The following is a 16,334-nucleotide window of genomic DNA, read 5'->3' as shown; positions in this document are numbered from 1 at the left end:
TTTTCTTTATCATCTATTTAAATGGCTCAAAAACACAGCATCACAATGGACAGATTCCTTGTTAAAGGAAACAATGACTTGGTAGTGTAGGTTATTTCAATGGACATATCACTTTAAATAAAGCCATTACATCTGTTTTGCCTTCTAATTACAAATGCAAAAGGAATACAATTCACCAGTGCACCATAAAAAAGGAAAACCTAAGTGATTTAAATGCATATGTATGTATGTTCCGTAGCCAATGCAGCATGCAATCTGCTATGTTTTTTACATGTTCTGGGCACAAATCAGATGGAAAACCTGTTCTCTGACGAAATGGAATTTCTTCTCACTGGATAAGTCTGGTGCTGTAACAAAGCCATGGTTTGCACAAATGGTTTACAGTGTACACTCTACAGGTCTAGCAAGTGATTCTAGCCAAACTCTTCCTGGGAACTGGTATTTTATGATCAAGACAATGTGTTACACCATTCTGATGCAGTTTAAGTATTTTAATATATTAACCTAATGTATAAGAGATATGTCTCCTTTTTTTTCCCATTGACCTCCCCCCTGGCCTCCCCTACCTCCCAGTACATGCCTTTACCTGCCCCGCCCCTCCTCCAGTGTCTTGTATCCATTGGTTATGCTTATATGCATGCATACAAGTCCTTCGGTTGATCTCTTACAGCCCCCGCCCCCAGCCTCCCTTGCCTTCCCGCTGTAGTTTGACAGTCTGTTCAATGCTTCTTAGCCTCTGTATCTATTTTTCCCCATTTCTTTCCTTTAAAAAATCTTGCCTCTGCAGACTAGAAATAAACATATAATAACAAAAAATGTTTGAGTCCCAATTTCAATGTCCAACAGAGATTTTCACTGATATGTAAGAATTTCTTTCTCTTTTTTCATAAAAGGGAAAATATCAGAGGTATTTTCTCTCTTTTTTTTTTTTTAATTTTCAAGATGGTAGAGTTGGTTTCTCCTGAGGCCTCTCTCTTTGGCTTGCAGATGGCCGCCTTCTTGCTGCCTCGTCACACGGTTGTTCTATGTACACACATTCCAGTTGTCTATTCCTCTTCTTATTAGAACACCAGTCATATTGAATTAGGACCCATCCTAATGGCATCTTCTTAATTTAATCACCGTGTATATACCCTTACTCTAATTACAGTTACATTCTGAGGAACTGGGAATGGGAACCACAACTTACAAAATTTGGGGAACACAGTTCAGACTATAGCAGAACATTTTGCTGTGGCTTCTAGAAACAAGATTCTGTCTTCAGTTTGTCATTGCTCTTAGTTGTGATTATGAAACTCTTAGCTTAGAGGTCAGTTGAAGTTGGATCTCAGAAACAAAGTGGTCATTAGTGTCTTTTATTTCTTTTTCTGATTCCCTTCCAGAAAAGGGACTCTCAGTCTTTTTGAGGTACCCATGGACAGCTTTGTGAATCTGATGAAAGTATTATATCAGTTAACCACCTCAATACTTAATGGTTGAATATAATAACCTTTTACCCCTCAATACACTGAGTGCTAGCAAGAAGTATTTTCATGTTACCCACTGTCCTTGCTCACAGTGGGGACTAAATAGTATTTACTGCTCTCCAATGATTGTTTAAAGAATTGGGTGTGGTTCTCATATTAAATAGTAAATACACACTGGTAAGTGATCATATCATTTTCTTTTCAATAAAAGAGAAGTTGTTTCTTGCAAAAAAAAAATACCATTAAAAGAAAATATTTGAATGGAGTTCCTTTTCTGCATCTCTGTGTGGAGCAGGAAGACAAGAATTCGATTAGGTCGGGGGAGGTAAAATTTCAAACTTAATCAGGACGAAGCAGCATAATCAGTGTCAGGATAATCGAACTGAATTAACAATTTAATCTTAGATGTTAGGAAAATGTTAGTTACTGTATCTGTTCCTCAATCAAGGCTGGATTCACCCAAGTCCTTTCACCCGCTTTTCTCCGGGGCTGGGAGTGACCTACCATAGGACATCCACTGAGGAAGATGATCCCAATAATTTGGTGGACGATGTGACCTGTCTGGTAGATCTCTGTTAGCATCTTTCTCCAGCCACCCCAACACTTGGACGATGGTCCCATGTACGAAGTGATCCTGGTGGCAGAGAAGGAGATTATGCACAGACGCAATAGGGTGGACTTTCCCTCACCACTGCTCAATCACTACCTCCATTGCTCAGTCCTCCAGCAGCCAACAGCAACGACCAGCTCAGAACCTCCACTAGAATATTTTCTAAAGCAACAAAGTGAGTGAAGAGTTCACATAAAGTTAAACAGATCCACTTTACAAGAGCATTCTCTCTTCTCAGATTAGGTCCTTCTACTGTTTGATGTGAAACATTTTGTATTTGATAACATAATGACGGTAGGAAATACTAGGATTTGTTTCCTTTATTAGTTTGTTGCTCAAGGCTTATACTTGGCACCAAAAAAAAATATGACCACATTATGTTGGTTTCTGGAAATGTTATTAATTTGTGAAATCCAAAGGTCTAGATAACACTGGTGTATTGGTTAAGAGCACCGTAGCCCTGGGAATAGGGAGTTCCAACCCCAACTCTACCAGTAACATCTGGTAGAAATTTACTTACTCTTTCTGGACCTCAGTTGCCTCATTGACTTTATAGGGTTTAGGAGCAAATTAAATTGCATAGAAACTGCTTTTTTCACCCAGTCTCCTATACCTAATAAGAGCTCAATAAACATGTTACTATCAGTTATTACTTTTATTGCTATTATTATTACTATTACCACGTTGTTTCAAAGCATAACAGAAAAGAAGCTATTGAAACTTCTGCAGCCCTTTGGGTGGGTATTTCAGAATGTTACATCACCTATTCTTAGCATACAGTGTGATATCCTGGATTCGACACCAATGGAAGAATCAAGCAACTTGGATTCCTACCTGGCCCTCTCCTAACTCCCCATGAAACTACTGCACCATATCTCATCTGCAAAAAGAAGACTGGGGGGAGATGGTTTCTAAAGGTCCTCTAAAGCATTGAGGCTGTTTGGCCATAGGAATCATCTCCCAAATGGTTCTAAACTCTCTGTAATCTCCTCAGAAAAGGGATTGGGAGGGGATAGCAAACTCAAACATGTTTGCTTTCCAGTCACTTCTTTTGGGTGGGGGGGGGATTCATATAACATGAAATTAGTCATTTTAAAGTGTACAATTCAGTGGCATTTGGTACATTCATAATGCTGTGCAACCACCACTTCTATCTAGTTTCAAAACATTTTCATCACCCCAAAAGAAAACCTCATGCCCATTAAGCAGTTGCTCCCCATTCCCCTTCCTTTCAATCCTTGGTGCCACCAATCTGATATCCATCTCTATAGATCTGCTGCCTCCTGCATGCCCCCTACTGGGGATTGAGGCATAACTGGAATCAAACTGGCAACCTTTCAGTATACAAGACAATGCCCAACCAACTAAGCCACACCAGCTAGGGCTCACTTAACATGTTTTTTAAGTTCATCTGTGTTGGTACCAGTACTTCATTCCTTTTATGGCTGAGTAATAGACCATTATATGTACTAGTATATATTACAATTTGTTCATCCATTCATCCATTGATGGGCATTTGGGCTGTTATAACCACTTCTTAATCACTCATTATCATTAATGATTTCCAGCATAGCTATTCCTTTTTATTTTTAATTTGCCTCTCTTATTTCAAAATAAAAGACATCCCAGACATTACAGTGCATTGGGTAATGTTAAAGGATCCTTATTCCAACAGGGCCTTGTTTCAAAAGATAATTTTTGGTGCAACAGCATCTTCCATGTCTCAAATCATCCTCTTTTCTCAGGGAGTGGCCTCATTTAAGATGTGTACTCTAAAAACAGCCCTTGTGTGCAAGAGGTTATACTGATGTTATAATCTGCAGTGACCAATATATATAAACAAATAAATAAATATATTCCAGAGAAAGAAAAGGAAAAAAACAGATATGTACTGTCATATCAAAAGAGAACCTTGGTCCAGCCAATTAGACGGCAGGAGTGGTCCATCTTCGTGTCACTTGTCCCCTATCTGGACGGAGCTACCATGAACGAGGTCTACCCTGGGTCTCAAAGGGCTTTCTCTCACCTCTTCCGCTGTCCAGTCACTCCATCCTCTCATCACAAACCAATAGCATGAGGACCTTTTCCCTAATTGGATAACCCGCTCCCGGGAAGATTATGAAGAGTCTGCTTCCGTTGCAGTATTTGGGGCTTGCTGAATTGCTTATGTGATTTGGAACTAAACTAAATCCATGACCTCTCATGCGGGTTGTCCAAATGTAAGAGTTCACTATCATGTGCTTGGTGGTGCTTCCCACCCCCCACTGAGATCCTGCTGCTTCACATGATGAATCCTGTCTCTGAAAATGCCTCCCCCAAAAAGTTGTGTCTACACCCCACTGAGGCAAATTGAGGTCTGGCAATGATCCAGTTCATTTGATCAACATAGCTGGCGGAACCAGATCATTTAAGCTCCAAATTTCCCCATTAATCAAAATAGTCTGATGACGGATACATCTGCTTTTACTTTGGGTTGTGTGGACACAGTCTAATTGTGCATTTCCTAAAAACAGAACTGTATCATCTGTAACGTTCATAGAGCTCTTCCTGCCCACATTTCTCTCCCAGCTTGTTTGCCTGAACAGATACCTCAGCAATTAAAATTCATAATCAACACATGTTGAGTATTTTTCCTCTTTCCTCTGTTTTTACAATCCTTTACCCTGACTTCTGGGTGGCTTGCCAACTGTTCCACTCTTCCAGGGTAAATACTAGGGGTTGTCTGCTGGGGGGCCATCACATTGGTCTTCTTCCCTAACCCTTTCCTCATGCCTCTGGCCCCAACGGCCACTCCCATCACCTCTGGAGGCAGTAACTCCAGAAACATTGACAGTTCTGACCATACGTCAAAGGTCAGTTGGAGAATACAGCAGTGAGTAGTCGGAGAAATAAGGAATGGAGACAACAGAGAGTTTGGTTGAAAGCCAGATATATCGCTGGATTTCCACCATGATCCCCCTTTTCAGAAGGGCTATGAGTCCTACACAAGCACACAGGCTTGTGCCCCTGAAATGGAACCTGGCAGAGCCAACCGTGTGTGGAACAAGGAATGGTCTGGTGGGCTGGCAAGCAGCTAAGGTTGCAGTTAATAGGAGGTAAGAGGGTCCTTTGTAAAATGTTTGCCTGAGGACACAAAATGGGTTACGTTCTGCAAATAAAAACCAAGCTCCTGAACCTGACTTAGGCTCTTTGGGAGCTGACTACACAGGCCATGCTCAGCGTTAGAGAGCAGAGCACATGGGGCTTCTAAAGTAAACCTGAGCCACAGTATCACCATTTTCCTTAACCAGAAATGGACCCCCGAGCCCAGTCTTCTTCCGGAGTCCTTGCAACCCTCCCTTCAACATGCTGGTGGCTCCTTTCCTCCTCATCACTTAGGAAAACCTTCCCCTCATAAAGGGATAGCTTTCACTTTCCCACTACAGCCTTTCGACTCCACCTTGGAGATGAAGCCACCACCAAAGTCACACGTTGACTGAGCTGCCAGCTCCACCCCTTGCCTTGACCGAGAGCCTTGCTCTGGGCCACACAGTGGGGCTCAGAGAAGTTGCTGGTTCTTCAACATTTAAAGCATCAAGGTCCAAAGGCTGTTGTTGCATAATCCAATTACAGAGCCAGTTTAACCGGCTTGTGCATTCCTCCCAGTCTCACCTTCTTCAGGGAACAAAAACGAGGATGCTACCTCACAGTTCCAGAAATCTGTGAAGCCAAGATGGTATTTTTAATGCCCACATTTTAAACAAGGTCTGTGCCATCACACTTTGGCTTTCGATGTTGGTGCAGGTGAGGGGCTGCCTAACAGCTACAGCTGAGCTCCGGATCTGACAGGTGTCGCCCAGGGCGGGCCTTGGATTTCTCAAAGGGTAACGTTTTCCCATGTGGAAAAACACACAAGTGTTTTCAGTATTCATGGCTCAGCATAGCTCCTTCGTGTGTATTTCACAGACAAAAAAAGAGGCATCTAACCATGGAAATTCTGTCATCTTATCTGTTTTATTCTCTCTCCCACTTGGAAAACACACACACACACACACACACACACACACAGAGAAGTTCACTTTCTTCTTGAATGCCAAACAACTTTTACGATTATAACTAGAATCTTCTTATAGTGCTCAAAAGGGCTTTGCATTTTCCCCAAAGCCTAAAGGAAATGAGGTCTGGAATTCTTTACCCCAGCCAGAACCTGGCCCAGAAGCAGAAGAATTTCCTGAAGTTACCAGACAAACAGGACACTGTCTCCCAAGCAAGGGGAAGGCCATGCACCATTTCCTGCAGGCCATGTGGACATGCACGTGCAACGCCTTTTAGTCACGCTGCAGAACACCTAAGATGGGTCAGGGCAGAACATCCTCAAAGCAGGGCCTGCTGTTCAGTTATCTCTGCAGAGGGAGATCAGAAACGTTGGTCTGTCTTCAGCCCTGCAGACCACCCTGTCTGTGGTGGTGGTAAAGGGTTCCAGAACATACCACTGTGGCAAAAACGTTATTCTGAGCAAAGGCATCTGTGCTCCTGAACAGAGCCACCCAAAAGAACTCAATAGTCTTGCCTGACTGGTGTGGCTCAGGGGTTGAGCGTCAACCTACAAACCAGGAGGTCATGGTTCCATTCCCAGTAGAGGCACATGCCCTGGTTGCAGGCTCGATCCCTAGTAGGGGGTGTGCAGGAGGCAGCCGATCCATGATTCTCTTTCATCAGTAATGTTTCTCTATCTATCTATCTATCTATCTATCTATCTATCTATCTATCTATCTATCCCCCTCTACTTTCCTCTCTCTGAAATCAGTAAAAATACTTTTTTTAAAAAGGAACACAATAGTCTTCAATCCGCTCCCCAGAATTTCCTGCAAAAAGGGGGAATTGACTCTTACGCCCAGAGATGAAACGTTGTCATAAAACTATCATACCTGCCACATTTTCTCCTAAAGTCCTGTTCATCTTTCCAAAAAGATTTGTTTTCCAGTAAGCGCTCTTCTCCCCACCTCTTCCCCTGTTAAGATGGTGTGGAAGCCCCACATCCCAATTGCTCCCTTGAGCCACTCTTTCTGTGAACTCCCTGAAGTACATTTTAAATGTCTATTCTCTTGCTAATCTGACGTTTGTCAGTTTCGTTTGTGGACCCACCAATCCTGAGCCTAAGAGTGCAGAAGAGAGGTCTTTTCTCCTCTACAGAGGCATCTTCCATTTGCCCACACCCTACCCTCCTCCCTTGGATCTGCCCTCGGAGATTCGCCTGTAGAGACTACTCCAGCAGGCTCCCTTGTCCTCTGGTTTCCAGTCAGACTTGGCCAATGGGGGGCATCAGAAAGCTCAGAGGAAGAGGCAGGTCATGGTATTTATCCCTCCAGATCCCTCTGGCACTGTGAAGTCCTCATGGACTATGTCCCTCCTGCAAGATATCATTTTCACCCACCAAGCTTCTACACACTGAGGAAAAGGTCATGCCTGTTATGGGGGAGGGTTTAGAGAAACACAGCCTGCTGTAGATTACTGGTGGTCATATAAAACAGAATTGCCTCCCGGTACTCCTCAGTATCAAAACCCGGAAGAGTGGCACACCTGTCACCCAGCCATCTCACTTAGTGGAATTTATCCCAAATGGCTAATTAAGGATAGGACCAAGGTACTAACTCTTATTGGACAATTACCTTTTGTTCAATCCTCACTCTTCTACAGTAGATAACTAAAGATAGTATCTACCCCTTTTACCAAACAACTCTTCCTTATGTTACCAGCTGAGTGAGAGGAGGAGTCATTTTGAATAAGCACACGTATGGCAAAAACATTGCCTTAGTGGCCACATAAAGTTCCAAATTTGTTAACTTTCTGTGCTAGGCCTTTGCTTTTGGCTTTGCTTCCACTGCTCCTTCCCAGAAATAGTTCAACTCTTCACATCCCTTTTTTAAATTGAAAAATCCTATCTAATAAAGAGGGAATATGCTAATTGACCATCACTCCATCACAAAGATGGCTGCACCCACAGCTGAGGCCATGTTCCCTTAAGGAGCCTTAACTAGCAATCAGCAGGGACCTGAGGCTACGCTTTCCCCTGCCCCAGTGGGGCTTGACAAGGGACCTCAGGCCATGCCCCCCACCCAGCAGGGCTTGACAGGGGGACATCAGGCCATGCCTCCTGCCTTGGCACCAGGCCGGGGGACCTAAGGCCATGCCCCCCACCCAGTGGGGCCTTGCCCCCTTCCTGGCGCCAGGCCAGGGGACCTGAGGCCATGCCCCCCGCCTGGTGGGGTTTGACGGGGGACCTCAAGGTGCACTTCCCATCCTGGTGCTGGGCTAGGGGACCTCAGGCTGCTCCCCCCCCCCCCATCACCGGGCCAGGGGACCTGAGGCTGCGCCCCTCTGACTGGCGGGGCTTGACAGGGGACCTCAGGCCGTGCTCACCACCCAGCGGGGCTTGACGGGGGACCTCAAGATGTACCCCCAGTTCTGGGTCGGGGGACCTCAGGCCGTGCTCCCCACCCAGCGGGGCTTGACAGGGGACCTGAGGCTGCACCCCCCTCCTGGTGCTGGGCAGGGGACCTGAGGCTATGCCCCCTGCCCAGTGGGGCTTGACAAGGGTGGAACTGGCCAGGTCTGGATCTAGCCAAATGGGAAGGGGCAGCTGGGTCTGGGTCTCACGCAATTTTGAGGCACATGTGGGTGGGCAGGGACTTGACTCTGGATCCCCCTTTGAATGTGCATGAATTTCGTGCACTGGGCCACTAGTATTATATAATACACTGAGCGGCCAGATAATTATTACCAACCCATCAGTACTTCATTGGGCCACCTTTTGCCTTCAATACTGCGGCGATTCTTCTTGGCATTGACTCCACAAGATGTTGAAAGGTGATGTGAGGAATCTGACACCATGCCTGAGGAATAGCACTGTCCAGTTCTGTGAGATTTGATGGTTGTGGTACCAGCTGCCTGATGGCTCTTTTAACTTCGTCCCACAAATGCTCAATTGGATTGAGATCTAGTGATTATGGGGGCCACCTAAGCAAGGTAAAGTCTCCCTCGTGTTCTTGAAACCACTCCTGCACAATACGAGCACCATGGCATGGTGCATTGTCTTGTTGGAAGAAGCCATCTTCATTGGGATATGCCATCAACATGATAGGATGAACTTGATCAGCAACGATACTTAGATATGTTGTGCTATTCAGATGTTGTTCCACATAAATTAAAGGGCCCAAATCATGCCAGGAAAATATGCCCCCAACCATAACACTGCCCCCACCAGCTTGAAGGGTTGTACTCATGCATGTGGGGTGCATGCTTTCATGCTGTTTCTGTGAAATTCTCACTCTGCCATCTGCATGATACAACTGAAAATGTGATTCACTGGGCCACATGACTTTTTTCCAATGCTTGACTATCCAATCCTTGTGTTCCTGTGTGAATTGGAGACGTTTTATCATGGTAACTACAGAAAACAAAGGTGTTCAAACAGTCCTTCAGCTTCCATATCCTATACGATGCAGTGTACGGCTAATTTGCCTACAAAGGTCAGGTGATCATAATAATCTGGCCACTCAGTGTATATATGAAAAATAATTTAATATGGATTGGACCCATGCTGGGCTAGTCAGAAGAGATTAAGATACAATAATGAAAACCCTCCAAATGTGTGTGGTTATCACCACAAAGCTTTCTTTCTTGCTCACGCTCCCATATCCCACATGGGCCAGCGGGAGGGGCTGCTTCCCATCTCCTCACTCGGGAACCCACCTGTGATGGGACTTGCTCTTTGCCAGGACATGGGAAGGGAACCCACTGGGCACTGCATGGGTAATTCCATTCTCCAGCCTGGGAGACCCTCATCACTTCCACTCATGAGTCTTAGAACAGAGCAAGTCACTTGGCCACACATGTAACCTTAACCTCAAGGGTGTGGGGAAGTGTGACACTTCCATGTCCGGAGGGAAGAAGACAGAACGTAAGAGCCTCATCCTCATGCCACCACACAGGCCAGGACCAGGGAGTTTGCCTCTAAGGCAGTGGTTCTCAACCTTTCTAATGCCGTGACCCTTTAATACAGTTCCTCATGTTGTGGTGACCCTCAACCATAAAAATGTTGCTACTTCATAACTGTAATTTTGCTACTGTTAATGAATTGTAATGTAAATATCTGTGTTTTCCGATGGTCTTAGGCTCTACAGCAGCGGTTCTCAACCTGTAGGGTCATGACCCACAAGTTGAGAACTGCTAGCAGGGTCGCCTAAGACCACCGGAAAACACAGATATTTACATTATGGTTCATTAACAATAGGGGTCATCACAACATGAGGAACTGTATTAAAGGGTCGCGGCATTAGAAAGGTTGAGAACCACTGCTAAGGTATCAGACTGCATCATGCACTCCTGAAAATTTCTGAGCGCACGGGGAGGAAAGATGAAACGGGATCTGATCATTTCTTCCATGATTAATCATTATTTATTCAGCATTTTGCTGGGAATTAGGAAAATACAAAGAATTATCATCGCAGTGTTTCCGGTGCTAAAATCTCATTATAGAGGAAAGAGTTGGCACAGGAAATTGCATGTGAAATGTAGGGCTCGGTACTAAGGCCTGACCACAATGGAAGATGAGGCTCCTTAACTGGCTCAGGCTTGAATCCCTCAGGTGGCAGTTTCCAATGATACATCACCAAGCACCAGTGCCAGACATACCAAATCAGCAAACATTCAGCGAGTGAAGACCAGGCATGTGGATTTTGATAAAACTCCCCGGATGACTCTGGTTAAGAACCCTTGAAAGATGAGAATCTGACAGTCATACTCTTAAGGGACCAGAGGGTGTTGCAGACACTAAATGGAGGTTTAAAGGAGAAGAGGAACCTGTCGCTGGAGACTTGTGGTCAGGGAAGTTTTCAAGAGGAAGGAGAGGAAGGTGGGCCCTGGCCTTTGAAGGAAGTGTAGGGATGGCTAAGTGGTTATAAGAGGTGATGCCTGGCCAAGGTTCAAGGGTAGGTGTACATATATATAAATCATACTCGTAAGGATAAGAAATATTCCAATCATGTGAAAACTTAAGTTGCAATGAGGGTTAGGATCTAAGTTTCCTGAAAGTGACTACTTCGTTTAGGCCAATATCCAACTCGAAAGCCTTCGAATTGGCATCTTTCCTCAGCACTTCAGATGGTGACAGGCAAATGATAAGTGCTTCATTAATATTTGTTGGATTAATTAAATTATTAATTAATCAATTCCAAATTGAGGAACTGAAGATCAAACTTCAAAAGTCTCAGAAGGTAATTAATGGCTGTTTATGAATCATTTATGTCCAACTTCTCCTTCGATTCTACTTCTCCCAGAGAGTGAGACAACAAGTATATGGCTCTTTTGTTCTCTTTAATAATACATATGCTACTCCTAACTCCACAAAGAACTCTCAGAGCTCACTAAGTGAGCTGAAGAGGCCTCGGAGGCCTTCTGAAGGACAGAATCAAGGCGTGGGGAGGCTGGTGTAGCAGAATGGGGAAACCCATGACTGCTGGCGCCGGGCAGACCTTGCTCTGTAGCTTACTAGCCGCTGTGTGACTTTGGGCAAATCAGTCATCTTCTTTGGAAAGCTGGGATAATAATATATAACTCATAAGAATGTTTTGAGGATTAAACAATACCAAGACCATAAAGACAATTTAGAACAACCTAGGTTAACGGCATAGTCAGGACCAGCACATCTAACAATTACCTGGAACCATCCCCTGTGACAGATGAGCACACCAAGTCACGCATTCAACTGAAGCAGCAGGGAAGACCCACATGATGAAACTCCAAGGACCAAACCACCCAGAGGCAAGTAACCCAACCGCAGTCGATCCTGGGTTTTAGATTTCATGTACACAGCTGTGTTAAAATGCTGGACATTGTGCCATCTGCTTACACTCCTTGCTGATAGATGGAGAAAACTCTGCATTTCATTTTCACAATCACTGAGACACAAATAATTGAGCCAACCAACTTCCTTTGCATTGGCCTGACCCATATTTACAGGTTCTCTGCTGGCCACCCCACCTGGTTCCCTTCCCAGCCCTGTGCCTCTAGCTTAAACAAACACATGCATCTGCTCATAAGAAATACACTCAGGTCTTTGTCTCTCCCAGGCAAAGAGACAAAACAAACAAGTAAACAAAAAAGGTTGATATGATAAAAAATGAGCCAACCATGATTTCTGGCTATAGAACTCCAAACTGGCTAAACTAATTTTAAAAATCAAAGCAGAGTTGACGGGATGAATGCACAATTCCGTGGCTATGAATCCAGTTGAGTGGGTTCATAACTGGCCAAATAAAAGTAATAATAAGAGCAGTTAAGCCCTGGCTGGTTTTGCTCAGTGAATAGAGTGTCAGCCTGCGGACTGAAGGGTCCTGTGTTCAATTCCAGTCAAGGGCACATGCCGGGTGGCAGGCTCGATTCCTAGTAGGGGGCATGCAGGAGGCAGCTGATCGATGATTCTCATCATTGATGTTTCTACCTCTCTCTCCCTCACCTTTCCTCTCTGAAACCAATACAAATATATTTTAAAAATAGTTAACATTTTTAAGCATTATATGCTGTGCCAGGAATTACGCTAAATGCTTTGTGTGGATTATTGTGCTATCCATACATTGGCCTAATAAAATGTCCGACTAGCTTATCAACATTTTCCAGACAAGGCAGTGGTAACACTGAGGGGGTAAGCAATTGGCCGAAGGAAGAGGCAAATCACTAAAACTCAAGGTTGTGAGACATTGATCTCATTTCCAATGCTTGGTCATTACATTTGAATATCTGGAATGGCATGGAGATACCCATCTTGATTTTAACTTGACAGTCAGCAAAGCATGTTGAAACCCTGTGGTCAAGATTTAAACATTTAAGGTAGGTATTAGTGAAATGAAATAAATGTATGGTGCATTGACCATATTGTGGTCAAGCAGTGTTGATTACTGTCATCATCATCATCATCATTATTATTATTATTATCATTAAATTTTATGAAGGATCATTTCTAGTTAGGTCCTACATAGCTCTATCTTAATCAAAATATTACTGACCTGGTATGAAAGCATAGAAGAACATTTAATATGTTACATGTAACATATGTGCATATTACAAATAATGTTGTAAATAATTACGAATAAGCAACTTAAGATTCAAAGACCCTTAAGAGGCTCATTCCTTTATTCCACAAACATATGTTTTGTTAAGCATCTATGAAATGCCAGGCACTGTGATGGGCACTAGAAACACAGAGTTGGGAGACACAGTCTCTGAGCTCAAGGAGTTCGTAGTCCAGCCAAAGGGATGAATAGTCTACAAGATTAACAAGTTGGTATTGATAAGACAAATGCAGAATCAAGTTTTTTACCTCAATCAGCCAATCAAGTACAGGCTGGGGAGTGATGTGGCTCAGGGGTCACTGATGTGAAAAAGACTTCAGAGTTTATTTTTCTACAGGTTCCATTATTCCAGAGCCACGTGTTGCTCTGAGAGACACTGAGGTGATGAACTAGCACTCTGGGAAGACCTGATCCAATTCCATAGGATCCATAGCTCTGGGTCTTCTCTGGGTACCGAAATCTAAGAGGCGACAGAGACATTTACAAACTGGGGAAGGTCCGGAAGCCAGTGACGGCCAGGGTGATGATGATTCTGAATGACTCTCTAGGAGGAATGGCTGGAGATCTGAGAAAGAGACTTCAGGGGACCTTGGTGGCTGTCTTTACATATCTCCAGGCCTGCCAGGTGAAAAGCAGATTAGATGTCAGCCCTTCTCCAGAGGCAGGCTGAGTACTAACGGGGGGAACGTATACATGCCAAGACCTTCAAGTACTACAAATGTAGCAAAGTCAATGGAAAGAAGATAGAAGAACCTAAAGGCAGTGATCTATTGTTGGACTGACTTTCTTACTAATCTTACAGAGAGTATCCGCATTGATAGAATGGTACCCAATATAGTCTGTGAGGAGGAGACTGCAGTGAGCATCTTACCCAGCAACCCACACCATAGGGAAGCATTTTCATAAGCATTCCCTGCACACAGAGCCAAGGGTGGGTAGATTCTCCATCTCCTAGGAAGCTGAGATTGGGTGTGAACCACCATGCAGCTAACTGAACCACAGGTCCCTGTGAAGACCCTGTTCCTTTGGGATTTGAACTTGAGGGAGCTGCTAAATCCTGGGAATCCTTCCTTGGCAATGTCTCCTGGGGCAGACTGTCCAACACCTGCCACCCTGATTGTTATCACCCACTCCTGACTCCGTCACCAGATTCCCAAGGGACAGTCCTGCTTCAGTCCCACACTGAGTTTTTGTCAGAGATAGGGGAACGGACTCACAAAACGTGTTGAAGAAAATCACCCTGACAGACATGTGGGGGACAAACTGGGAGGAGTAAAATTGGGCTCCCCGTTGTGCTAAGCGAAATAAGCCAGTCAGAGGAAGATAAATATCACATGATCTCACCCATTTGTGGAATATGAACAACATAAACTGATGAACAAAAACAGGTCCAGAGACAGAGAAGCATCGATCAGACCATTAAACCTCAGAGGGAAGGTAGGGGAGAGTGGGGGTAAGGGGGACAGATCAACCAAAGGACTTGTATGCATGCATATAAGCCTAACCAGTGGACACGAACACCAGGGGGGTGAGGGCATGAGTGGGGGTGGGGCGGACAATGGGGAGATAAGGACACATATGTAATACCTTAATCAATAAAGAAAAAAAATTTTTAATTGGGCTTCCCAAGATGAACCAGGGCATTCACACCCCTTTCTTTAAGTTCAAGGATTTCCCTTGTAATACTACTAACCTTCATAATTAATGCCAGCCAACATGCACTGGGCATTTACTGAATTATTCTGAAGGGTTTTTAAAAAAATGAATCCTTCCAATTTTCCCTCATGTCACAGATGCGTAAACTGAGGCACAGGGGGGTTAAGGACCTAGGACCTCACAAATAGCCAAGTCACAAGCCCTTTGCCTCCCCACCCCATCTTCCTCTGCAAGCAGATAATCTACCTCTGCAGTCTGACCACTTAACCACTATGCTATGTGCCATCTAACCACCTAACGACGACTTTGTACATTGATTCCTGGCCTTGAAAACTAATAAGCATTCATAAGATTTTTGTTTTAATAATAAGTAAGCTTATGCAAAGGGGAGCTACCCCTCCGTTGAGGCTTCATGTGATAACCAGGGCTGTGTGTTTCTTCTCTGGGCCTCAGTTTCTTTGTAAGATGAAGAAGGGGTGACGGAAAGGGTCCCCAGGCCTCACACAGCTCCAACATGTTACGTCTCCTGGGCCATAGGTTGAGTGTGGCACAAGCAAAAATTAAGTTTATTAGAAAATACTACTGAGCCATCGATATCCATGTTTTCTTTTTGTTACTGTTTTTCCTGTTACCATCAGGAAGTGAGGCTAACCCTAGTCATTTGACCTCTCCTGACTTTGGCAAAGTCCATGCCCAGGAAGAGAATCGCGGGAGGGCTGCCAATGCCCCGCGGGAGGCGGATGATGCCTGGCAGGCGGCACCACAGCTGGGACAGCCCGGTGCGTGCGCGCTCCACCCTCACCATTTGCCTTCCAGTGCCCTTGGCCGCCTGGTCCGGGGCGCCCAGCTCTCCTCCCCTCCAGAGCGGCAGGGATGGGGACAATCCCTGGATCAGACTGACCCCTAGGGGCAGCGCGGCAATGCGCAGCCCAGCTCCAGGCACACAAAAGGAGCTGGAGCTTCCAGCTGGAGCCGGAGAAAAATCTGCCAGGAGCTCTCTCAGATGCAGACACCACAAAGCCAAAACATTAACATTTTGCTTGATATTTATTCAGCTTCTCCGTCTTTAATTCCCCCTCGTCAAACAGCCTCCAAATGTGTCTCTTTGAGTATCAAAGTGATCATTTTGGATTAAAGTATTCCTTCTCAAAAGATACCTTAATTAAAATGTTTGTGGTGGGGAGTGGTGGCGAAAGAGACCTCCGTACTTTTAACGCCTCTATGAGAAAGAAAAGAACTAGTTAAAGGAAAGGGGAGATGGCCTTTGCACAACAGGAGAAACAAAGTAAGTTATTTTTAAGCCTTTTATTTACGTCGTTCCGCTAATTGTTCAAGCACTTTGGAGAATTATGTCAGTAATACCAAGAGTAGCAGGTAGCATTTACTGAGCGCTTACTATTTGCTAGGCCCTGTTCTAAGTCTGTGGCATGCATACACATTTTATTACGAGGCAGCTAAGGCGCAGAGAGGTTAAATGACTTGCCCAACGTCACA

The sequence above is a fragment of the Plecotus auritus genome (assembly GCF_963455305.1).
Source record: "Plecotus auritus genome assembly, chromosome: 4".
Classification (NCBI taxonomy): domain Eukaryota; kingdom Metazoa; phylum Chordata; class Mammalia; order Chiroptera; family Vespertilionidae; genus Plecotus; species Plecotus auritus.
Note: the sequence above shows the minus strand (reverse complement) of the source record.